Source organism: Paralichthys olivaceus, chromosome 23, assembly GCF_024713975.1.
Source record: "Paralichthys olivaceus isolate ysfri-2021 chromosome 23, ASM2471397v2, whole genome shotgun sequence".
Classification (NCBI taxonomy): domain Eukaryota; kingdom Metazoa; phylum Chordata; class Actinopteri; order Pleuronectiformes; family Paralichthyidae; genus Paralichthys; species Paralichthys olivaceus.
Genome location: NC_091115.1, coordinates 5,738,571 through 5,764,394, shown reverse-complemented (window position 1 = coordinate 5,764,394; position 25,824 = coordinate 5,738,571). Strand labels below are relative to the sequence as shown.

The window sequence follows — 25,824 nt, the reverse complement described above, 5'->3', positions numbered from 1 at the left end:
CCAAAATCTCAAAAAAACGACATAGTATAGTATGACTTTCTAAAATCTAGAAAAATCGACATAGTATTGTATGACTTTCTAAAATCTCCAAAAAACGACATATATAGTATGATTTTTCTAAATCTCCAAAAAACGACATAGTATAGTATGACTTTCTAAAATCTCCAAGAAACGACATAGTATAGTATGACTTTCTAAAATCTCGAAAAAACGACATAGTATAGTATGACTTCCAAAATCTCCAAAACACGACATAGTATAGTATGACTTTCTAAAATCTCGAAAAACTACATAGTATAGTATGATTTTTCTACATCTCGAAAAAACGACATAGTAAAGTATGACTTTCTAAAATCTCCAAAAAACGACATAGTATAGTATGACTTCCAAAATCTCGAAAAAACGACATAGTATAGTATGACTTTCTAAAATCTCGAAAAAACGACATAGTATAGTATGACTTTCTAAAATCTCCAAAAATCGACATAGTATAGTTTGACTTTCTAAAATCTCCAAAAATCGACATAGTATAGTTTGACTTTCTAAATCTCCAAAAAACGACATAGTATAGTTTGACTTTCTAAAATCTCAAAAAAATGACATAGTATAGTATGACTTTCTAAACTCTCGAAAAAACGACATAGTATAGTATGACTTTTTAAATCTCCAAAATCGACATAGTATAGTATGACTTTCTAAAATCTCGAAAAAACGACATATTAGTATGGAGTATGAAATATGATAAAAATATCACAGTATAGTATATAAAAGTTGTATCCGTTGTTCAAAAACTCAGGGCAGTAAGATGTCAAAAACCTTATTAAAATGTGAGATGCGTCTGAAATTTGAAAAAAATAAATAATTAAAATATTATACTATATTTTAGCATCTAAAGTATGATGAAATGTGATTGTGATATTAAGCCTTCAACAATGTATAGATGTCAAAAAATGTCTGTCTTAAAAATAAAATTACACACCTTTTTCATGGAATTGCAGAAACTCAAACTGTCGTTCTGCTGCAATACACACCTCAGCTGTTGAGCTGTACGTCACCTGGACCAGCATTTTACTGTGAAGTGCAAGAAAATAGGAAATAAATGACCATTTAAAGTAAGAGCCGTAAAAAGATCCATTATGGTCACACGGACAACTGGAAATGCATCTAAAACATAAAAATGTCATGAGACAAAACTGATTCTTATAGGCTACTGGTTGACGTGAATATGACAAAGGTTCATTTACATTTGAGATGAATGGAGGATGTTTTGGCATCCATCAGTTTCACATGACTCTGAATGACGGCAGTAAATCACTAAAGTAGTTCAAGATAAACACTTTGAGCTGCATTGTAATTCAACAGAAAACAAATCACCACATTATGGATCATACGGACAAACATCAGCTGCTGATAACACATCACATGATAAGATGCTTGTCTTTGGAAGATAAAGATCTATTAGCAGCGACAAGTTGAAGTTTTCATTGTTAAAGAAAAGGATTTTAAAGAGGATCTTTGGGGAGAAATATCTTTTTCCCACAGTCTCTGAAGGGGACATGACAGGGTGAGGAAACTTGTGCTGATTCCTGAGACATATTGATGTCCGCCTTTATGTTTGCTGACATGTGCCGGTATTAAAACATTCATTTTACAGAATAAATAATGTGTTTTTATGTTTACATATTTCATTTGAATAATGTATGTTTTTATAATTAAGGTTTTATGTATTGGCAGGAGTTTCCTTTTCCTTTTTCATTTTGTTATGCATGAAAACGTTTATGGTTAAACTGTCAAACATCAAGCCAGAGTTTTCTCTGTCACAAGGGTTTGATACCGACGTCATAGGAATCCTTGACAATCGGCTGATATCAGTAGAACGCTATCGTCCGTAGTTTACAATCGGCAGAATTTGTTGTTTTCCAATGTGAACTTATTAAAAATAACATTTCCTGAGAGGCCTAACTGAGCCTGAAATCTGATGAGCAGTGAACTCTTGTGTATCAAGATAAGAAGACGTTAGCAGGAGAGCTGGTGTCGTGCTGCTGCTGAGAACTCACTGTTGTTCAAGGCGTTTGAGAAACAACTCCCCAACATCAGAGACATTCTGACAACAGCACACATCATTTACAGACCACATATGTATATACATATATTTAAATGTGTATATATATATTTAAATAAGAAGAAGAATACATATGTATTGTGTGGCGGGTGGGAACATGCAATCTAATTTCAGTTGCAGCTGGTTGTTTTCCTCTTGAAATGAAAACACTGTGAAGGAGTGACCAGAGGTGGTTTTTTCTTGTTGCCCCGAAAGAAGGAAACTAAGATTGAAACGTTCCTACTTAACATTCAAATTGTGTTTCAAAAAAAAAAAAAAACACAGCTTCAGCCTGGCAGACATGTTTTTCAATTAGACACGACAAGAGCACTTGTATTTTTTTTGTATTTTCTGGGTTTTGCATGATCCCAGTGAAGCACGACTGCTGCTGTAAAGCACATGCAACATGTTGCAGTAGCAAGAGTCATTCCGTTCTTTAAAATACACAGTATTTGCGGAATTTAAAGTTTCAAAGAGGTTTTAAAAAAACAGTTGCTAACATCTCTCCGCACCAGATGCCAGTCTTAATTCTCGGTGCTACACAGTTGTCAGGAGCAACCAAATCAGAGGGGGCCTGAGCAATTCATCACCAGTGTTCATGTCCAATTACCAGAGGCTGGAATAAGAAATATGCTCTAAGGGCAATTAAGAATCCTGTCTGTCCTGTCAGCTGACTCATGGACTCGGTGGACGACTTCGTCTTTTAGATCTATGTCCTTCCTGTGTCTTTTTTTGTCACAAACTATCCATCGTCTCGCTCACTTTCCCTCCTCTCCATCCATTTCTCTCCCGATTTGCCTTATTGCCTTTTCCTCCCTCTCGGAGCAGATGAGATAGGCCCACTTACCGACCGGAGAGAAAGTGGAGATATGAAAAGTGGTTGTCTGCTGGAGTTGTGAGCTGAGCCTTCTGGTTTCATCTCCGCTCTGTTTGTAAAGCTGTCATAGTTGAAACGAGGCCCAGCAGACGAAACAGGCAGATTACAGAGGGAGGTTGTCAGCGAATTGTTTGCGGAGAAATGTCGATTATTCGGCGGCCAAATCAAAGCTGTGTCAACAACAATTAGACCATGAAATGTTGCCTTGTGAGGGATTTGTAAGAGTAAAGCAGTCGTCACTGAAAGGTCCTTTATTCAACCAGGCAAATTGTGGTTTTCTGTAATCTATCCTCATGTTTACATGTGTCACCGTTGCCGCTACAAGACAGAGAGAGACGAGATGAGAGATAAATCAATGGTCAAACAAAAAAGCAACAGCTGAGGAAATATCTTTTTTCAGCGCGAACTCGGGGCATGTTTCCCCTCTGTGGGGTTTGAGCAGGAAACGAAACCCATCTCAATAATTCACGAAGAAGAGAAAAAGCTTTTAAACACACCCGAGGGTTAATAGGAATAGATGTGGCTTGTGCATGCAGCTGCTGTGTGGTGTCAGTGAACGCACCGCTGGTCACAGACGCACAGATTTAGTTTTTCATAATTCTTCTTAGGATTTTAAAACCAGATCATCTTTTCATTGTTGGTTTCTACTTTGAGAGTGTGAATAAACTGATATTTGATCAATCTGTGTTTCACAGTTGGAGATCGGGGGGGTAACGTGTGGATTTTTGCAGACAAAGTTAACTTTATTCAGTTTCTGTCAATCTGCTCGTCTGAATTGTTCATTATTCGTTCATGCCACTTAATTTCGTGCCTGTATCCTGAAAAAAAAACACTGCGGCGTCCCCTGTCTTTCCTTATCTCTCAGTAACACTCGCTCACGTCCTGTCCTCTGTCCTCCAGTGGTGCCGCCTGTGTCCAAAATGTACCTGCTCCAGCTCCACGGTCACACACTCAAAATCTGCTCCTCATGGATGTCACGGTATTTTTACTGTTCCGACAAATCTTTTCTTTTGTGAGCATTTTGTAAAAAAATGTTTTCCTCTTTGCAGAAGGTTATTGTTAATATTAGAACCTGAGAAATAGATTCAGCAGATATGAGCCTTTCAAAGACGTATTATATTTGGGTTTATGTTTGCTGCTGATAAGAAATGTTTATAAAATTAACAATGCAGAACATTTTCATTATCCCAAAATCTTTTTTTTTTTTCTTGATTAAAGTTCGAAATATTTGGTCGTGCCTTTGTTTTCTTTTTATTTATTTACTTAGAATAACGACGGTATCAACAGTGGCCCCAAAAAAACCATGTTAGTCGAGTTGTAGTTAATTTATTATTTTGCTTCATTGTTTAGCTGAGGAAAACTTTGTAAAACGTTTGTTAAGTATGTATACTGACTGTTTTGATATATATATATATATTTGTTTTACTTCAAGTCTGCTTATATTGAGTTTGTAACGTGAACTGGAAACACAGCAAAGAAGAATTAGAAATTGATTTATCTCGAGTTTCCTGCAGCGTCGTGTGTTTTAGACTCTGTCGTGTGTCAGTAAAGTCGGATAACATCGTCAGGTTGTGTAATGAAGTAACAGGTTTACAGAGAAGAGACGCTCATCAACAATCACAATGAAACTGACATGAGAAATGTCAACACAACAGCTGGGACGAACCATAAAACCAGGCAGGCCGGCACATGGAGATTTACACAGGTGAAGAAATAAAAGAAGACTGTTAAACAAACGTAACATAATGAAAGGATGTCTGAAGCACATCTGTGGGACTCAGAACTGACGAAACCTTTTAAAACTATTCTGTAAATGAAAGTATGTTTTATCTGCTAAGAGTCTTTAAACTAAAAAGAGTCTTTAATTAAAAATAAAATAAAATAAAGTGAGAAACGTGTCCAGCCCTGATCTAGGGAAGATATATCCCACATGGTTTTATGTTTGGCATTAATCAGACTGGAATGTGACTAACTTGCCTTCCTGATGCTACAATAGTCCTTAATTTCATCTGTTGTCATAAAAATGTGGAATTTTAATGTGCATGAACAGCTGATGTTGTAAATTGAAGCAACATTTGGAGATTTTACCGAACAACTTAAAAATGGAAATTGGAAAATTTATGCTCTAGACTAAAATGACTGAAACTTATCAACAGTTTTTCTTTTTCTTTCCAGTTGTGCGATTTTCGTTCTGCTAACATCTGCAGAACGACATCACGCTCTCTCGGAGAAGAAGGTCAGAAGCGTGAATGAAAGGACTCCTGGTTATAGACACTGAACGCAGGGCACAACTCACCACATTTAAAGCATTGACAGCATTTTTTCCCCAGTGAAATAGAAAAAGCACAGTTTGCTGACAATTAAGAAAAAAATGAAGATGAGAAAGATGGGAAATTAGCGTCAAAACGTCGGAGTTGTGACGATGTAGAAACCCTTGTTTAAGTTTCTGGGCTTCATACTCTTAAACGTCCACTGTGTTCGTTGTCGGCAGTGAAACAAAATGTGCCGCTTTGTTGACACTATGTTTTGTCAACATTACTTTTCCACCATCGGGGATGAAATCTATCCTGAACAGGCTTTTTATGGGCGACGCCAGCCGCTTCATCCCTGAGTGATTTCAAGAGCATCAGACTTGCTCTGCACATCATCGTGTTACAGCCAACGATAACACACAGCTGCAGAAATCAGAGGAGATTCAAACCACTTCCCTGGTGTATTACAAACAGATCAGCGTGTCACTGAGCTGCCTTCAAGTGCCTCGTTTTTTTGTTTATGTGCTTCTTTTCTCACCTGCATAAACAGAGCATTGTCTTCGGATTGAATTGCTATTTGATTTGAAGTGAACAGTGAAAAATCAAGTTCAACTGTTAAGTGCAAACAACCTCCCTCTCCTGCAGCGAGACGGCTGTAAATGCACCTTCTGTGCAATTCATCATCTCGTATATTCCACCGTTCTGACAATTGAGTTGGCGGTGGACTCAAAACAAGCAGCTTGCTATGCATAACACATGCGTCTGTCAGGCCTGTTAAGTTTCATCAAACCGCAGCTCGCCATGCGTTTGTCATCTCGGTCGCTCGACACAAGTACCTGCAGCGAAAGCTCAGACATACAGTATGAATCAGCAAAACCCCTGTGGTCGCACTGTCATGACCGAAATATGTTGCATAGAATACGTCTGATATGTGAAGAGGAACACACGGAGATGTTGGAGCCGTTGTCTGGAACGTGGTCAAATGAGCCAAGCAGGAGGTTTTTTTACTTTGTTGTTGTTTTCAGGCGGATAATAATAATAAACAACAGCCACTGACAAAAATGATATTTATACTTTCTATATGTGAGTATTCAACAAGTGAATTAATAATGACAAGAGTCCATTAATGTGACGAACCTCGCCTCCTCCACGTTAGCAGATGGGACATGGACCAAACCAAAAAGTCAAAGTCAAATACTATTTGAATCAAGGATGGTTTCTGTTGTTTTAGGTTTAGTTCTTATCACAGTGTTAATTTAAAAGTTTGGTTTTAACTGTTTATTTTCTTAATATAAAGTCTCTTTACACAGCCACAGCTAGATTCTTCACAGAATAAGATTTATTGCTTTTTCAGTCTTTAGGGAACAAAATCATTGAATCTTCACCTTTTTTTAAATATATAAACGAACGTGTGGAGGGAGGTTGAAGTGACATTTAAAGTCTTCATCTCTTCTGTTTTAACCCTCGAAATGAACCAAAGTCTGTGATTCTTATCTGTGCTGTTGTCACTGTGTTGCATGAATTTGCATATCAATGAGAAAATAAACATTACTAATACCATTCGTAATGCTTCAGACACGCAGGTTCTTATAGTCGCTGCTAATCTTCGTCAAATTATTATTTCTTTAATCAAACTGGCTTAATTATTGCAGATGTGGGATTCGAATGCTCACGAGAGGTATTTGCCTTTCCATTCTAATCAGTGATATTCCAGTGAGCCATCTGAACTTTTCTATCTCGGCCATTTGAACCTCCTCACACCCATAATGTTAATAAAGAGCGAGGTATTGGACTTAGCCCCTGGGATCCGAGTTCACTATTAGTGTTCCCGCTGGGCCGGCGCTGTCCACATACAGCCATAGAGCGCCACAAATTGTCTTACACCTTATAATTCATCATATTTAAATGAATTCAGGCCGACAGTCGTCTTTACTGCTGCTCATAGAGGTGGATTTATTAATATGACACCTTTGCTTGTGGGATATTCCGCTGGACTTGCTCGTTATTCGTTTATAAAAGTGGATTTACTGTTTTGAATACACAAAGGGGGGGGTGACGAAGGAGGTTAAGCCTTCAAATAATCCTCAAAAATACTTTGCAAGACCAACTCACTTCAAGAATTACCAGGTTCGAGGAAGAGGCTCCAGAGAGCATGAATTCAAGTTTAATTAGGCAGGCATTGTCCAGAATATATAGATTTACATGTAATTCCTTTTTAGTTTGCAGTGTAATCCTGCTGCTTAACATTTCACCACCCCGGAGATTTTTTTTTTCTTTTTCTGTAAGCTCCTATTCCAGCTGCGGGTCCGTTCCATTGTAGGTCCCAGATAGTGAAGACGTTATTGTTAGTGGACACAGAAATGGGGATTTGATCCTGGAGTCTAATTCAATTAAGGCAGTTGAGCTATCGGAGACTTGCTCTTGTGCATTATATTAAAACGATCACAAGAGTAAAGAATATAAATTCTACCAAAGGACTATCAAAATTTAAGGCAAGAAGAAAAGTGTAAACGGTATATTAATCCTGCACGTCGTCACAGCCAGAAGCAGGGTATCGCTGTACCACACGTCTTTGTGTGTGTGTGAACAAAATAAGTCACCAATGCATTGACAGATTTACACCAAACTGTGTAGGACTGTTTCTTGAGATTATATCTCCGGATGAATCACTTTTGGAGCTTTTCAACAGTCAAGGTCAACAAAAGTATGTTTTTTTTCACATTTATCGATCAGAAAATGATCAGAGAACGATTCCCCATCAAATGATGTCATATGAAAAGTGACGTGATGAGGACGTCACAAAGAAGCCAGAAAATCACATAGTTCAAAAATGTCTTTTCTGTCGGATCTCTTGACACGACCTACATATTATATAGTTCAACAAATGTTTTACGAGATAGGAATGATGTCATCATGACATCACTATGCAGTCAGAAAATGATGCCGTAATGAAATGACATTATTACAAAATTTAAAAAAACGTATACAGTAAAAGCTTTTTTTTATAATAACCTCTCTCTTATTCTTTGTATTTCTGTCAGTGAGTGTAATATCAATAAAAGAATCAAACAAAGTTATTAATTATCCTGTCCATCTGTAGATTATCTGTATGTCTGTGTTGCACCAGTGAAAGACATTATGTTCTTATGCTTTGTCTCGCTTCACTGATAAGAGAAAACTGTCAGTGAAGTAGCATAAATGGATTTAGATTTGACCCCCATCGCTGCATGTATGTGAGGCTAATGCATTTGTCTGTCGGTCATTACATGATGCCCTTATGTGACATCAGCTGTCAGAGTGGCCTGAGTGAGACGAGTGCAGGTTCTGTTAGTGGTGAAGAGGGTTTCTCAGTGGGTGAGTGAATAAAACTCAATGCTGCAGAAACCCTGTGGTTTTGTATTCTGCACTGCCATTAATAAATATTACAAAGTAAAAAGCATCAACTGAAAACTTCTCAAACTCAAGTCCACAAACTACAACACAATGCCCCTGTGTGAGATCTGACTCAAAGTAAAATACGTCTTCTTGATTTCAGCCTTTAAAGTTTGTGAAAATGTACAAAATAATTTACCCGGACATGAATCATTTATGTGAAGGAGAAATGGAGGATTTCAATCTACGTAACAAATATTCGAATACAGAGTCGACGTTCACCTTTCACTCAATTAAGAATCCAGCAGCGTTGTTGGAGCATTGGAAAGTTCTAATAGCAGCTTACCGGTCAATACGCAGCACATCTGATTACAGAGGGTTTCCATGACATTTCAGATGTAATTATCTGCCTCATGTATAATTTAACATTTAATATATAGGAGCTTCAGCGGTTTCAGAGGCTGCACCTGTACATGCAATCAGGACTGAGAGCACTAATTAAACTGCCTTTGATTAGAGAGCTGAATGCTAACACACACATGACAAATGAGGAACGACGAGGAGGAAGCAGACATGGTTCAAGCTCAAAGGAGGGCGCACACGCACGCACACACACACACACACACACACAGATATACACATACACACACACACACACACACACACACACTCACACAGACAGTAAAAATGGTGCCCGCTCTCCTCTGCTGTCTTCTCCTTTTGAGGAACCTCTCCACTGAAGTGACAGCAAACACCAGAGGGTGCGAGCCTCGTCGCCACAGTACGCTGACCCCCCCGCCCCCCGTCCCCGAGCCTGGCGCTAACTTCCTGTGCACTGGCGAGATGAGTGTGCTCAGTGCAAGTACAGGACAACCTCACACATGTACATACATGCACACTAGAGAAGGACACGTGCACACTCCCTCCTTGCCCTCCAGTTCACACTCATATCAGCTGACGTGTACTGTACCATATGTGCATATATGCACGCCACGTCTCACTTCAAACCACCACACACACACACAAACACACTTTCTAGTATCTTACCATCGCACACATCCATCTTAAAGCACCCAACACTGCTTCACATCCCTTCACTGAGTGCCATCGCTCCGAGCTTGCTTGTGCTTGCCAATCCCCAAAGTCACCTAAGGGAAACAGTGCGATCGAGAGGCATGCTGGTCCTGCTCAGCGCCTGCTGTGGTGTGCAAGTTTTTTTTCTTGTAAGTCCTGCAGCTCTGGGGGTGCCCCCCTGCCCCAGAACACACCCAGCCCCCCTGCGAACAAATAGGAAGAAAGAAACACTCCTCCAGAGGGTTGTGTGCGAGTTCTCGCTGTGCTGTGCCAGCTTCATGCCATGCTAATGCCCCGCAACCCTGGAGACAGCGCTCGCCACGGCAGGTGGCAGCTGGGGACATCACAGGCCTTCCAGTGAGCCTGTTAGTTGGAGGTCTGCATGTGGAAATGTAGCGCGACGACATGGTACGATTGCATAACGGGTTCTACACAACACTTGTCAGCAGAAACGCTCTAATTCACACTGTGACTCCACGGAGAGGTGTGACCTGGACACAGCAGATTTACAGCTTCAAGTTACAAACAAGTCACTTTTAAAACTTGAGGATTGTATTCATATCTTTTTTCTGGTAATTAATTCAGTGTTACTTCCTCTAATGTTAATCCCCATTTGGCCTTGTTCTAATCTCCAGACTTCGAGAGACGTGGAAACAATCCTGCAACTTTTTTTTTTTTTTTACTGCCTCCCCTCTGAGCGATCACTCATGGTGCCTTGACAGTAATGTGAGGACATACCCCCAATTTGTCTGAAATAAGAAGTTGCTGTTTACTGTTAAAGCTTCCTAAACTCGTTAACCACACATAAATTTGACAAAGGGCATTTTAGATTTATTGTATTTATCTTGTCATGGCTGCTTCCTTGTAATTTTGTCCTGGGCTCACACGTCCAGCCGTGCTGTCTGGATACATGATGGAATACCGAGGCTATTATCGCTGACACGCTGAGACCCAGGTACCAGCACCAACGGGGGATGTGTATTAAATTGTTCATTTGCACATGCCCTTGATACTTTCAGCCAAATCAAATCAGTTCAGAAGAAAAAAAAAAGAGAGGATGAAGAATTTCTGTGGTTTCTTTCTTTCACCGACCACAGCTGGTCATGTTTTTCCATTTTTTTTTTTAAATCCTGCAATAATCCCCTTCTTCATCCACTTATAATTCTCCATCACCATAGCAACAGGCTCTGTTGTCAGGTGTGCGTTGATAAGCATGCTCCGCCCATGGCTATCGCATATTTACATAAATAGCCATTTCGTGAGCTTGTCTGTTTCCCTGGTAACACCAGGTGATTCTCCAAGGCAACCTCCGCCCACAGAGCAGGTCTGCTGTGCTCCTCTGTAATTATGTCCATCGCACACACAGAGACAGAGACACACAGAGACACACACACACACACACACACACACACACACACATAATTCCCTTTCCTGGAGACTTTAACCTTATCCATAATTACTACTTCCCTAACCCTAACCTTAACCCAAACCATGTCTACGCATTAAAATCTGATTATTTAGGTTAAAGGACCTTAAAGCTTGGTGGGTTTGACTTCAAGTTGATGAGAACATTTTAGAGAGAAAACACAGCGTCCATTATTTCCACAGATTTCGACAGAAAAACTTAAAAAAAAGGGAGAAACTTGGGCCAAGAGAGGAGACTTAAATGTTCGTGCAGATCCAGGAAACTGTTCTCACTTACATTAGGGATTTTTCCTTTTTATACATTTTCACAAATGTCCTAGGGAATGATGCATGGATCTTGAAAGATGTCACATACATTTAGAGGACAAATATCTATGAGTGTGTGCAAATTTAATTTAAGGCGGGCGGGGGGGGGGGGTCCAACGCATTATAGTGAGAATAATTCTAGAGAGAGAATAACTAAACACAAACATGCTGCCACTTGTTTTTAATTTTTTTGTTGAACTGAAAGGTGGTGATATTAGAGGGGTAAGTGCCTGACATCAAATAATAAGATGTATTAACACGAAGCATAATAAGCAGAATAGTTGCTGTGAGACACTCAATCGTGAGCAAAGAATTCATTATTGGAACAAAAAAAGTGTGTGTGCGATACTTTTTCCATCATTGCCATGACAACTGTGTTTGTGCTTTTTCTTGTCTGGAGAAAAGTGATACTGTGATATATAAGAAGTGACATTTTAGAAACGGGGGAAGGAAGCGCCGCACGGCTCCGGCTGCAGTCTCATATCTGCTCATCTGGAAGAGTGAAGGGTTTATGTGGATTTACATTGATATGAAAAAGGATAAATTTGGTTTTGGTTTGACTCTCACGCTGAAATGAAACAGGTCGGATGAGTTGATGGACTCGGTCTGGGGACTGATGATGAAAAGAAAAGGATCAAAAAGGGACATTTACGCAAGTTGATCAAAGCGCATTTTCCTTTTTAACTGAACAAACTGCTGAAGACTTTGTTGTCGACAGCATCATGTGAACTTTGTTTGAAAGTGGAGAAGTGCAGCTCCCAAAAGTGAAGCAAAATCCTCAAGATTGCCCCCTGGTGGCTGGCTGCAATATAGGTTTTAAACCCCCCCTCCTCCATGTTAGCATATTGGACATGGACCAAACAAAAAAAATTCTAATTACACTATAAATCTATTTTTCTCAAAGATGGTCACGTATTTCTTATCACACTGATATTTGTTCAATTAAACTTTTGCTCTTATCTTTAATGCAAAACGAGGGAACGTGCAGATCACTCTCAACTCAGTAAAGACCACAAACCATCTCATAAGTTTGAAGACATTTTGGATTTATCCCTTTTAAAACAAACACAAAGCCAGCTTCATAACTACAATAAAGACAGTTGTGCATGACAATGAATGAAGCACAATACAAGATGGGGATTAAACAAAGTCGGCAGCATTCAACACACATTGAATGCATGAAAGTCTTTGGAATAGATTTTTGTTAAGGCCCTAAGACACAACCAGGTCATTACTTTGACAAATATAAACTGCATTTCCAATCTCGAACTGCAGATAATCTCATTTGTACATCATCACATTGATTGTTTTTGAAACGACACTCCTGCCACCTGCTTTTCAGAGCAGAAAACTAAATAAAAGCCATGCACAGCCACAAGCAGCTCACACGCCGTAAATTGTCCTAATAGTGCTGGCATTTGTTGGGAGGGTAAAATATTCCTTGCCCTCTATCTGGCCTCAGCTTTGATGGGAACAGATATATTGCTGGGTGTCATTACACCCCGCTGCAGTCTGAGGTAATGGGACAAGAGAGATGAGCAGAGGTGCCGTCTGCTTGCCTCACAGGTCTCTGAGTTTATCATGCCTTTCCATGTCTGAGAGGAGAGAGAAAATTAGGAGTGCAAACACACATTATACTTAAATTAGATCAGCGCCTCTCTCTCTCTCTTGTCACCACTTCTAAACCATGTCGGCCCGGAGGGCGAATGAGATTTACCTTAATTCCAAAAGCACAGAAAAGCCATTTTGTTCTTCTATTGTAACAACACCATCAACAGGTTTGTGTGGGAAGGCGATTACAGAGAAGGTTTTTTTTTGGATGAAGTGGCTGTCATGTTGTTCCCTTCAGAATCACTAAGCAGCACAACCACGATCCCACAATCCCCAAAACAAGGTGTTTGCGTTATTGTAATTTCGTCAGAGAAGCACAATTAAATCTACAGTCTTTCATGCCTTAGAGTATCCTTGGATCTTTGCCTCTTGATTCCTGACATTAAAACTGTCCCCTTGCCATTTGTTACGCATATATTAGCCTTTATATGATTGATTGAATTAATTCATTATTTTTCCTGTTTTTAATCTACTCAAAAAAAAAAAAGAAAACCTGCCTGTGGGTTGGGTTCTGAATAGGAATTACCCACCGGAGCATAGCTAATTACCAAGCATTAGCATATGCAAATGAGTGCCGTTATCTTGTGTACAAAATGTTGCTTATGGTAAACACTGGCTAATCACTTTAACGAGTTTAGCTGTTTAAATGCTGGTAATTGCATATTGTTTAAACAGAAGGGCTCGATTCACTGTAACTCAAGGTAGAGGCAGGAATGTGAGACATTCTGCTTTTGTGTCCGATTCCTGTTTTCACCTTGGCTGCTGCAGCTCCTTTGATGAAACGACTGAAAAGAGAATAAAAGATGTGCTCTGCCTTCAGTATTGGTTGGATTACTTTATGTAACTGCGCCTCATGGTGATGCATGCTGCGGACCTTATGAAAGTTTTGTCTCATAAATGTGTGAGAATAATAATTTTTAAAAAAGGGAATAAAACACAGGAAATCGACGAGGCTCAGTGTGTTGACACAGAAATTTGAGAGAGACCTTTAGAAGGATAAAGATTCAGGGACGGAGACAGCAAACGAGACTTGGCTTTGCGGTCCTGATACATCCCCACTGAGATCTAAATGTTTGAGTTATGCAACAGCCACGCTACGTTGAGAAGAGCTCCGTTTTATGGAAATATCCTCCGACACAGCGCGAGCGACAGCCAGACGAGTGCTAATCGCAATCATCTTAATTGCAGCAGAAACAGAAGCAGAGTTCTCTACCACTCCACTCCAGTACGTGAAGGAACTTTCAACTGAAAAGCTTAATGTTGCAGTGTCTGGCTTCCTTATTCTCCACAACGAGTCTTTAACATGTTGCACAGAAAAGAACGTCAACACGACACAAACCACAGAACCACACAAAGAAGAGAAGCCTCTGCTTCTTGTGTATGGGCATTGTCAAAATAACTTTTTCATGCACACACCTTGTTTTTTACACATAATGCCTCTTTAAGATGCAGGCTTTGAATCTGAATTATTACACTATTATATATTTTAACTTCATTGCACTTGTATTACTTAAGAAACTAAATAAACAGCTAAACAATCAAAATAGCTCCGATAAAATCAGGAAATACTTTCTGGTACGTTTTTGAGAAGAGACTTTATCAGTCACAACTCTTTGATAACATTTGAATAACACTTCTTAACTTGACATAAATCATATCACTGGTGTCGTCAGAACAAAAAAAAATATGAAGGAACCAGGAAATAACCTGTTCTGGGTTGTTAGCGTCACCTGTAAGAATGTGCACGGCGAACGAGCTCCGAGCAACAGTCCACAAAGTTGTAAATTATACGGCGTTAAATTAAACATTTTCCAGTCATTAACCTCGATCACCACAGCCGAGGAGCGCCGCTTCTCTGCTGCTGCTGCGATTATTTCTCTGTGCATTTGTAAAACAGGAATTTAAACAATCAATATTCCCTAAACCAGAGGTCAGCGCTTCCTCCTCCTCTGTCAAACCAGCTGGACTTTGGAGAACCGGGCCAAAGTTCAATCAGACCCACCGCTGAAGGAGCGAGGGGGGCCAGTCGATTCACGTCAGGAAGAGTATTTGTCTCGTTCCATTGCACAGAGACATGAAAGGGAAAGAAACTGTGAAGTGACTGAGCCTTGTCTGAAGCTGCAGCTCCAGGGTTGAGACAAAGACGGAGAGAAATTGAAAGCACGACTTGTTCCACCTTCTTAAGACCCCTGTGATGAATCTGTGACTTTAATTTCATCTGTTCCGCACAAAGGAAACACACAGTCTTAATTAACCAGGAGGAAACACTGTGATACAGCAGATTTCGAAGTTGTTGAAGAGAGTCTTGTCATGACAGAAATTAAGATTATCTCTCAAAAAATGATTTAAAACCATCACACCAAGGGCTGCAAGAAATGATAATTGATAAATCTACTGATCAATTTTTTCAGTTTCCTCGACAAAAGGAAAAAGTACGAAAGCAGTTTCCCCACAACTCCAACAGATATCGTTATAAAAATGAATATCTCCTTTGCACTGTCTTACAAATAAATAAATAAACCGACAACAAGCAAGGCTGTGACTTTTTAAAATTGTTATTCCAGTTGTGTTTCTATCCAACACAACTGTCACATATTCTGTTGTGCAGATTCTTTTTCTCCCCAAATGTTTTGGACTTTTTGACACTATGATAAAACAGAAAGAAAAACTCACACCTGAGACCGAAAACGTAACGAATGATGTACGAATGATAACTGGGATCAAGCGATCAGCTGAACTGTTCATCTTCCATTAATCAACTCATTAAATAACTGACATGTACTATATGCTCCAGCGCTGACGGACATTATGACATTAGTGAGAGAAACAGCTTATAAATGACCAAATCGATGAGGAGATACACTGTCATACTTCCCAAAACTGGGTTTCATATGGAACAGCACGTCTCACATACAGACGAAGGCGACAGGGAAAAAGAACTGTCCATCCCCTCAGACCATCTAGGCAGGTTCTCTGGTCAGACGAGCTCACAGGATCCTTAATGACCCGTCACACGTTCTGTTCTCTGAGTTTGACCGGTTACCTTCAGGCAGACGTTACAGAGCCTGTCAGTGTCAGACCAAACCTCCTCGAGCTCTCATTCATCCCAACGTCCATCACACCGCTCAATAAGTGAACATGTCAATTCGGCCATTTATCTCGAGGTTGTAGTGCCAGTTTTCGTTTTTTAATCTTTTAGAGCAATATTCAACTCAGTTTCATTCTGCATTATTATTCTGGGTCTCACAGGATATGTCCTTGTGTACTGTTTTTACAAAATGCACTGTTCAAATGTCCCCATGAGGACAATAAAGTATATTTGATTTGATTTAATTGAGAGCCTCTGGGAAATTTCAGAAAAATGTCTGGACTTCAGTGCATGTCTGGAAACATTGTGGCTCTTTATCTAAACGTCCAACATTTAGGTAACAGTAACATGTGTGGATGACAAAAAGACATCAGTTTCACAGATGGACGAAAAACAGCCATGTTTGGCATTCCCTGTCAGAGAGGGGCTTTAGAAAGAGAACGCATTGTGAAGCAGTGAACTCAAAAATTTGTTCCAGTCTCTCAGAGGAGGCAGAGAGAGGTGAAAATGTGAGGAATGCTTGCCCTAAAACTTGCCTGGCAATTTCAGCCAAACAGCTCACAAAAGAAATCCATCAGTGTTTATCAGTGGATGGTTTTGTTGAGGACAGGGCCCCCGTGGGAGACCAGACTCTGTCCTCAGAGGTTAGAGCTCTGTGAATGACAGTGGGCAGCGAGAAGCCTGGGGGCAAACTTTCCGGTCTATAGAAGGCCACAGTTTTACAACAAATACACACACACACACACACACACACACACACACACACACACTATCGTTTTTGTACGATGTCCATGGGGTGATGTAGAGATAGACTCTCTGTGTGTTGTCCACATGCTCACACACTATATCTCAAGCTGTGCATGTGCAGGAAACACAAAGACACAAAGGTAGTCAAGCCTGGGAGAGAATAAATGCTCACATGTCTTTCTGAGTCACCCTGCGGACCTCTTACAGAAAAGATACAATCATTTCATCATGTCGCAGCGAACACCCACCTTATCTCTCGCTGTGGGGAACAGGGTGTGAGTCAAACCCACCAAAAACGACCATTTTGCTCTCTAAGCACACTCATTTGACGATACAGAAAATCCATGGCAATAATTCGGTCCTCTGTGGGGGTTGGACTTTAACAATAATTGTGAGCAAGTGGCTCATACTTTTTGTGGAGTGGAATGTAATTAGAATCGGCACGTTTCATTTCTGTTCCTGCAGAAAAACACAGCTGGCTGGTTTTTTTTAGCTCACAATACAGTCTGTGCTTCACTTTGTAAAAGACTGAACACTCTCTGGCTCCCTTATACTTTTGTCTAAAGAGACAATGGAGAAAACAATGGTTTTATCGCACAATGAAAGACAAGGGGTGTGATTTCATTAAAACTGTGTTGCTCTGTATAGGAACAGATTTTGTCCCTTTTTATTATTTCCCTACATTTAAACACAATAATAAATCAAAAACGTAAATAATCATAAGTTTCAACCCTAGTTCGAGGAAATCATCGTTAACTGTTGTAGCCTCTTTAAGGCCCCCCTCCCGATAAAGCCCAGTCAGATGTGATTGGCCAACGGCTTCAACTAGCCGCCAGGCAATTGTCCTGAAGTATCGGGCGGACTACTGACGAGGCGTTTCAGGAGCTGTAGGATCAGTGTTTTCTGTGGGGGAGAGGAGCTCCCTTTACTGTGGACTTTGTGCTTTTTAACTTCGCAGAACTTTTTAACTTTACAGAATATAAAAATCTATATAACACACTGGAGGAATAAGAAACCGAAAAAGCATAAAATATCTCCTTTAAAGTCTGTGTGCTGTAAAGCCTGAAGATACACGTACACACACGTACATAAAAAAATATAAAACACAGCATTTGACTTCATGGACACACATAGACTTAATAATGAGCTGGTGTATAAAAAAATAAATAAGGCCTCACATATAAAGGGCCTTAACTGGCACAGTTATGTATAAGCATGATTGGTCTTTCAGCGCGTAGAAAGTCCCATTTGCTGTAACCAATGTGTGAATCATTATTTTGAAAAGAGTTTGAAATGGTTCTCTGAGTGTGAATTGAGAGCTGAAGTAAAAAGCATCTACAACACAACCACTCTTAGTTTAAAATATATCTGACGTGAGGCGATCGATCCCTCACGATGAAGCTTTAAGCCAAGCTCCTGCTCTCAGTGTTCAGGGTGAAGGTCGGAGCAGGTGCGGTCAGTCATGTTTTCGGGCTCAGCCCCCAACAGACACGGAGTAACCAGCCGTGTCAGATATTTCCATGTCTCCAGTGTTCAGTGTTCCAGTCTGGAAATCACCTGCTCCTGGGACGCATCCATCTTCCATGATGATGGACCTCCTCATCTTCCTCCCATCTATAGCCCACTTCTTCTGCCACTTTCTTCTATCCCCCCTTTGCTTTTCTCTAAGGGATGGAGAGTCATTAGCAAGTAATGAAAGCAGGGGATGTGTGATTTCGTGTCTGTAGGGCTAACCGGATGGGGAATTTGACAGGGGACGTGTTCCTCGACGCTCAGGGGGGGATGAGGGAACTTTTGGTTATTTTGTCCCTGCTCTGAAGGAGAGAAATTGTAATTGGCTCCCCTCGGAGACTGGCTAGCATCGGAGCAAAATGTGCCCAATTTGCTGTGGCCGGTTCATTCCACAATGCCACATATACCATGTATAATAGATGTGCATCTCTCTGTCTGTCTTCAGGGTGGATGAGGCAGCTCTGATTTTCACCCTGTAGAGACTGAGCGGGAGGGGAGAGAAAACCCAGCTTCGTGATTGGATGACATGCTGGGTGATACATTGTTGAACTGCTTTGACCGCTGTGCAACAAAAGTTACCATCAAGAACCTCCCGCTCTTGAAATATACATCAGGATCTCAGGCAGTTATATAGATGTTATGTATGGTATGTAAGCTGCGTGTGCGTGAGAGACTGCGGAGTCGTGTCACTGAACCCTGCTGGGAAACGCCTGATGTGCTCTGCTTTGTTTACCGAGCTTGAAATGAGCCCGTTTCATCTTTTACGCTTTTCAAGTTTCTGTCACCATCAAGATGCATGAGTGGACCTGAGCTCGCTTTGTTTCTGAGGTGAAACGAAGCAACTGTGCGCAAAGTTTTTGGGAGATTTAGTTCAAAATCAAAGCTGTTTTCAGAGGACGGAGGTTTGTCTAACCCTCTCAACTATTGTCTCTCTACTGAGATCACAGAGAGAATGTAATGATGGGGTTCTACCCTGGGCCAGGTGGGGGTGAAGATGAATAGGATATTGGACATATTTCATTATTTCAAGGCAAGATAGCACATCAAACTTATTTTTAACAGTGGAGTCCCCTAATAACATGGTGAATCACAGCATCTACAGGCCATCTGTCAACCATTATCTTAAAAATGGATAAAAAATGACCAGATTCCTGTTTTAGATTACACTGCCAGTTTTATGTGTGCTAGCCTTCACCGAGTACACTAAAAGTGAGGGATGCTGGCTCGATGTCCAGGTGAGCGCCACAATAAAAAAGTGCAGCGATGAGCTGTGTTCATATCTGCAAGGGGATAAAAATGGTGTTGCCAACACTGCAGGCCTGACTGCCACTGTGTGAAAGCAGCGAGATAGCATGCCAGAAGGCCAAGGAAATCTCATTCCCCTATATTTTCTGGCTGGCTGGGGCCTAACCTCGGACGAATGATAAATGAGCTGTTACAGTCGAGGTCTTGTGTGCAATCCTCACCCATACCATCGCTGTCAGCGCGGTCACTGCCACAGCACTGCAGTGATTGAAAAGAGAAGGGAACGATAAAACCCGATCGCAAGGAGAAGCTGCACACAACTAATTTTTGAGGACTCTTAATTTCCTCCTCTTTCAACGGAGATGTGTACAATTACAGCAATAACAATTAATCTGATTACAGCGTTCAGAGCCTGCGTCAGTAAGAAACTGTGATTTACAGCATGTCTACAGCGCTGCACTCGTCTGAACCGAGTGTTCGGGCTTTCATAGATACAGCAGTCATTGCCATGGTTACCCAAGAAATATGAGATATATTCCACCTTCTTTGCTCTGGTGTCAGTGAAATCACTGTCTGAAAGATATTCAGACATGATCCACCATCTCAGTGCCTATTAGAAGTCTCATTTAAACACAGTGTTTCTATAAGAGTGATTTGGAGAGTGGCGGTCGCAGCAAAGTGAAATCCTGCGGTTTAGAGTATCGACTTTATTTCAGAGGACTTTAGATTCTTTATAGAGACGTTGTTTTCTGCGTTTTATTTCGTGCAGTCCCCGTTGGTTAAAGGTTCCAGCTCGTAACACTCGTAAAAGTGGAAGAATATTTCCGCCCGGAGCTACAAGGCCTTGTTAATCTCAAATGTAAAAAAGAACGACGTGCATCACAGCGAGATGTTTTCACAGAGGTTGAGCTCCTGTGTTCCCAGATCTTCTCTCGCTGCACAGAAATCTCAATTCCATCTCAAGGACAGTCCTCCACGCTTTCCTATTGTTCATCCGCAGCGACAATGGGGAGTGTAAATGTTAAATGATCCTGATCTTGATGGATTCAGTTTTAGTGAAATTCCCCCAAGGCTGAGGAGCCATTTGACACATGCCGTTGCCATGGTAAATGGAAGCTTCGCTGGGGAGGCGGGAGAGTCCGCTAAAGGTTAAGATGTCAGCGATTGGCTGAATGGGCACTAAACAAGGAAGGGAGATATAAGCTTGGGGGCTCTGATTGGACAGAGGGGAAACAGTGTGTTCCTGGTTGGTTGCGCAGAGTGCCTTTGGAACCGTGGACACACACACACACTCATGTACTCATCTGCTCCTGCTAATTAGCTGTTTGCCTGAGAGAGCACTGTGCTGCCCGCCAACCCCATTAGCCAACCAAACTGTCCCCATGAATCCCATGCTCGCAAAACAAACAGACACACATGCACGGCCATACCCATCCCTCCATCACAGCTCCAGCACAGAGCTCGTAGCCATGGGAATGACAGATTTTATTTATCTAATACCCCAGACCCTTTGAGTGATGTGTTGATGCTGAAAATTACAGGGTGTGCTCGGTTTAAGGATGGCCAAAACGGAAAGTGTGAGGGGGCGCACTCATCTCTAGTCATCCTCCTCCTATTCTGCTCTAGCAGCATAATGAGCCATCAGCTACTGCTGACAACCTAACATCAGCTGGCCAATTAATGCCCATGCCTCTTTTTTAATCAGGCGCCTGTGCAGATGCCTCAGTCCAACAACGTCTGGGGCCCTGGCTATTTGGAGGCGGCTTTTTTGTGAGGCTCTGTAATGATTTCCTCCAGAAAAGCAGAATTCACTTTTCAGATGATTAGTGGGAGCATCTTGGACAGAAGCCTGGAGGTAGTGTTACATCCAGTGGAGAGACACAAAGCGTGCATACTATACTGCACAATCACTACAATTAGGGAGTGTTTGCAAGAAGGACTGCTCAAAGATGGCTTCAAGAGGATAGCAGCTTGGATGATTCAACAGAAGCACAATGCATGCATGTTTCAATGCAGTCGGGTGTAGTTACTTAAAAGGCTTCGCAGGGATAAAACCTGCTTGGCTAAGATAGCTGCTGCTGTTTTAAGAGGTGACATGAGATAAACAGCCCTTTGCCGAAGCAGAGAAAGATAAAAACAGATGTTGGAATAGGCAACAAAAGGGAGCTGCTTAAAACGAAGTGGCAGCTGAAGAAGCGGTGTGACAAAGAGACCCATCTTCTCATTACCGAGTCAACAGAAGTGGCCCGTTTACACTGCCAAAAGGAAAGGGGAGGGTCGATGGCAATGAAAGAGCGGGAAAGAGAGACGGTTAGAAGAGTGTGGGCTCTTCAAACGGTTCTGTCACAAGATAAGGGGAGCTATTCGGTTGTGGCTGACGCTCAGGAGCCCGGTCATGCATCGCTACTTTTGACAACTGCTCAGTCTGCTGTCCCTCAGTGGACTCCTTATTGGGCTAAGCCTGGCAGTGGAAACCTTCCACATTTCCCCAAGATGTTCTTGTGAAACATGCATGATTTCTGATCACATTTTCCATGTCCTACAGTATGTTAGAGTGGTGATATGAGCTGCAGCTACACCCCCTGAATACATCCTTCTTTTCTATCTGCCCAGCAGTTTAAACCTGCTCTCAGCTGTGCCATGCCTGCTTTATGAACCAACATCCATTTATATGTTAATTATAGTCTGGGACAGATCTAACAAGCTCTAATATAAGTGTGAGTACAGCTAAGCTTACTGTATCTCTCTTTATCTCCATTCACTTTCCTCCATCCCCTGGACAATCTGCAGGTCGGCATCTGCAGTCTCGTCACGGAGCTGACACAGGTTATCCTGATGATAGCAGATGTCATTTAATGTGATCTCCAGGGGGGAAAGTGAAGGGGCGAAGGCTAATGGAGAGTGGAGCAAATCTGATTTCTGTTTGACAACATTGTTCTCTTCTCTAACTCCACCTGCCAGATTGCTTTGAACTGGGCACGTAAAAGCCGGATACAGCTGCGGAGACCAAGGTTGTTGGTTCTTTGGCTACAATCGACTGTTTGTTTCTATTCTCCACTACACGCTGGAAGGTTGTTCAATGTGACACTGCAAGTCAGACACGATTTAAGTTTTGAAAGTTTAAAGTCTAATTTTCCTCTAAATTGAAGGAAACAAGCAGCTGAATTTGGGATCCGCACGTAAAACTATCATGATCATTTACAGTATGTAAGTGGGTCAGTGATTACAGCAACCAAACAGGCCGTACCCTGCAGCAGTGAGTGGAGGAGATGATTGCATAATCCTGAGAGCATCTTCTAATTGCCATTTGTCACTTGCCATTGTATTTTACCACAGTTTGCTGGCAGGGACAAAAACAGAGCCATCCCCAGTTTTACAATCCTTTGAGAAGGAGTCTTTGCTTTGCACATGCTCAATTTTGTCAATACACCTTAGGGGGGTAAAAAGATGGACATTAACGGTGAGCAAATAAATCATGCAAAATGTTACCATGCTGTCATGAGAAATGTTACCATTGCGGGTGCCCTATAAAGGTCAGTGGTAACATATTCACTGAGATGAAGAGAGATGGCACATGACTCAAGTCTCAGAGTTGAAGTCACTGTGACAGGTTGGGCGGGCAGAGGCTTACAGGGAGGGCATCCCAAATCTCAAATTTAAATCTGCAGCTGCGGAGACATACGGTACTGAGGCTGTACAACAGATCAGTCTCTGTCGCTGGTGGTAAAGCGTACTGTCACCTCTGGATGCTGGACCTTGATTAGCAACTTCTTCTTCTGCCCAACTGCCAGGACCAATTGAGATCTCACGCTGCACAATATCTTCTGTAGCACAGATATAAATAGGAGTTTGACAATAGAGCGGGAAAAAAAAGACCTGTCTGATTTGGTTCCTGAAGGAAAAGTGGAGAGGTATATTTCAATACAGATCAAATCCCCTGATCCGTATCCACACCATAATGTAATGGGCACTTCCCTCACCCTTCTTATGTCTCCTTTAAGAATATGTAATAGTTCCTCCCTGGCTGATATTTGACTTCTCTCGCTGTCTGGATAGGGTTAATATACTGCACACAATATATCCACAATATTCCTTTGTGGCACGTGATTGGGCACCCTGCTGTTTGTACAGGCTGCACTGCTCGGAGGCTCTGGAACGGTCGACAATCAGAAACGCACAACACACATTGAAGCAGGTGTGTAAACAGATAATGCAAACATACACATGATGGCACACAACGCATGGATGCACACGTATGCACAAACACAACTGCAGACGATGTGGGAATTAGAAAGAGGAGAAATGAAAACGCTCGCACTGAACTCAACATCTTAATGGTCAGATCGTGGAGGAGAATCGACTTGTGCTCATTCCGTATGCATCGTGCATTCACAACACCCCCCTCTTATCTCGTCAGTTGACACAAGAACCCCGTAATTAAATGTGACTTCTGTCATCTTTCCAACTCAAATAAATGAAATACAGAGACTTACTCTCCGGGGCCTTTATGAAGTCTAACCTCACATGTCAACTGCTTTAGGGTGGGCCAAAGAAGAGGGGGGGCGGGGAGAAGAAAAAGAAAAAAAACACATCAGACAGATGCTTTTTAGATCAAAGTTGGCCGGACACAGAACAAGCAACGCAATGTGGAATAATTCACAAAAATCGAATGGCCTTCAAAGGGCCCTTTCCCCCCCTAAAGAGATGTGCTGTGGGACATGTCCAGTGTAGCCTGTGTTCTTACCATCAAAGTAAATGACTCTCTCACTATGGGTCATTACTGCAAGCGGCTCCTGTCAATAATGAGTAAGCAGCCCTTAATCTAATTTGACAGAGGGGCCGCCGCTCTGGTGAAAAGCCATCCTCCTCTCCATAAAGAGCAATGGACTGCTCGCTGTGCACACGCTCACTTTGAAATGAGAATCGGCAGACAGCTGGAGAAAAGGTTTCGTGTTCTGTATACACATGCCAGCGTTTCTTAAAGCAGGTGTACGGATCACTGTCAAACAAGCAGCTTAATTTCTCCTCTTTGATGCCAGTGGTGGGATCTCCTGTGGTGATCAAATTGCTCAGACACTCGTGCCAAAATATATTGACTGTGACTGATTGAATTATTGATGGGTGGCTGCTTGGTTTTGCTGACTGACCCCATCCGACTGTCCCGTGTAATGCCCCAAGGATGGTGGACCCTTTGCCCCTCACTTCCTCCACTGCACTGCCTTTACCACCACTGGGCTCCAGTCTGACTTCGCTGTCAGCCAGTCAAACCGGCTCGATGCTAATGCAATGTGACCACTTCCCGCCCTCCACCTCTCTTTGTGATGTCAAGGGCATATATATTCAGCACTATCAGTGTGGAACAGCTGTACTCACTCCAGTGCTCCGTGCCCATCACCCTGGGTTCCTGGCCGCGGTTAGGAGCCTCTTAGGCACGAAAGGTCATTAACGATTTATTTCAGCGGAGGCTGCGCTACGGACCCATGACGCTGGTGGCAAACTTCAGAAATCAATCATATAGAAAAACTGGAAAAGATAAAGTTGTCCGAGCTGATTTTTGAGGCTCTTACAGGAGGTCAGATGAGTTGAAAATGCTAAAATGCGATAAATGGAACAACCACTTCAAAAGCTCACAATCTCTCCATCTTTGTTTACTTTTCAAACTAGATATTACTTTTATACAAAACTTTCACACTCAAGACCGAAATGAATTTCGTTTTGAACTGCAAGAAAGGTATAATTTTACTCTTGTTTTTTGCTGCCTATCAGAAAGGATTTCTTTGGTGCAAAATTTGCATCCTCCCAACCACAATGCTCCCAGACATGTAAATTTAACAAGCGGAAATTACAGTGTGGCAGGTTGGTTACGGCTGGAGGTATCCCAGAGTAATCAAAATTTTAATAAGCATCTGTCAAGCAGTTTGTGTTTGCAGAGTGTTGTTCACCAACAATTCTGCTCAAAAGGGGGATCTGCTTCTGGGAAAAACTCTCCTGCACCCATGGGCCCCTCCTCATTCCACCAGCAACTTCAGGGTCAGGGTTGGCAGACCATTCGTCTTTCACACCTGTCTGCGATAGCATATGCAAATCTGATTAAATATTGAATAATCACTCTAAATCCATACCAATCATGGCAGTGACACTCAAGTGATTTGACAAGTGGGTCACAACATCTGCCGTGCAGCTGCTGTTATGTAACAGTGGATTAAATTCTGTG

General features: G+C 41.6%; 1 long non-coding RNA gene across 2 annotated transcripts in view; it reads right to left on the bottom strand.

Annotated features, from left to right (window-relative positions):
• Positions 1-989: 989 nt before the first annotated feature.
• Positions 990-25,824, bottom strand: part of LOC109632768 (uncharacterized) — a 194,325-nt gene continuing 169,490 nt past the window's right edge. For both annotated transcript variants that reach the window (XR_011240229.1, XR_002202955.2), the window contains exon 6: positions 990-1,071. This is a non-coding gene — a long non-coding RNA (uncharacterized lncRNA). The remainder of the gene's footprint in view (positions 1,072-25,824) is intronic.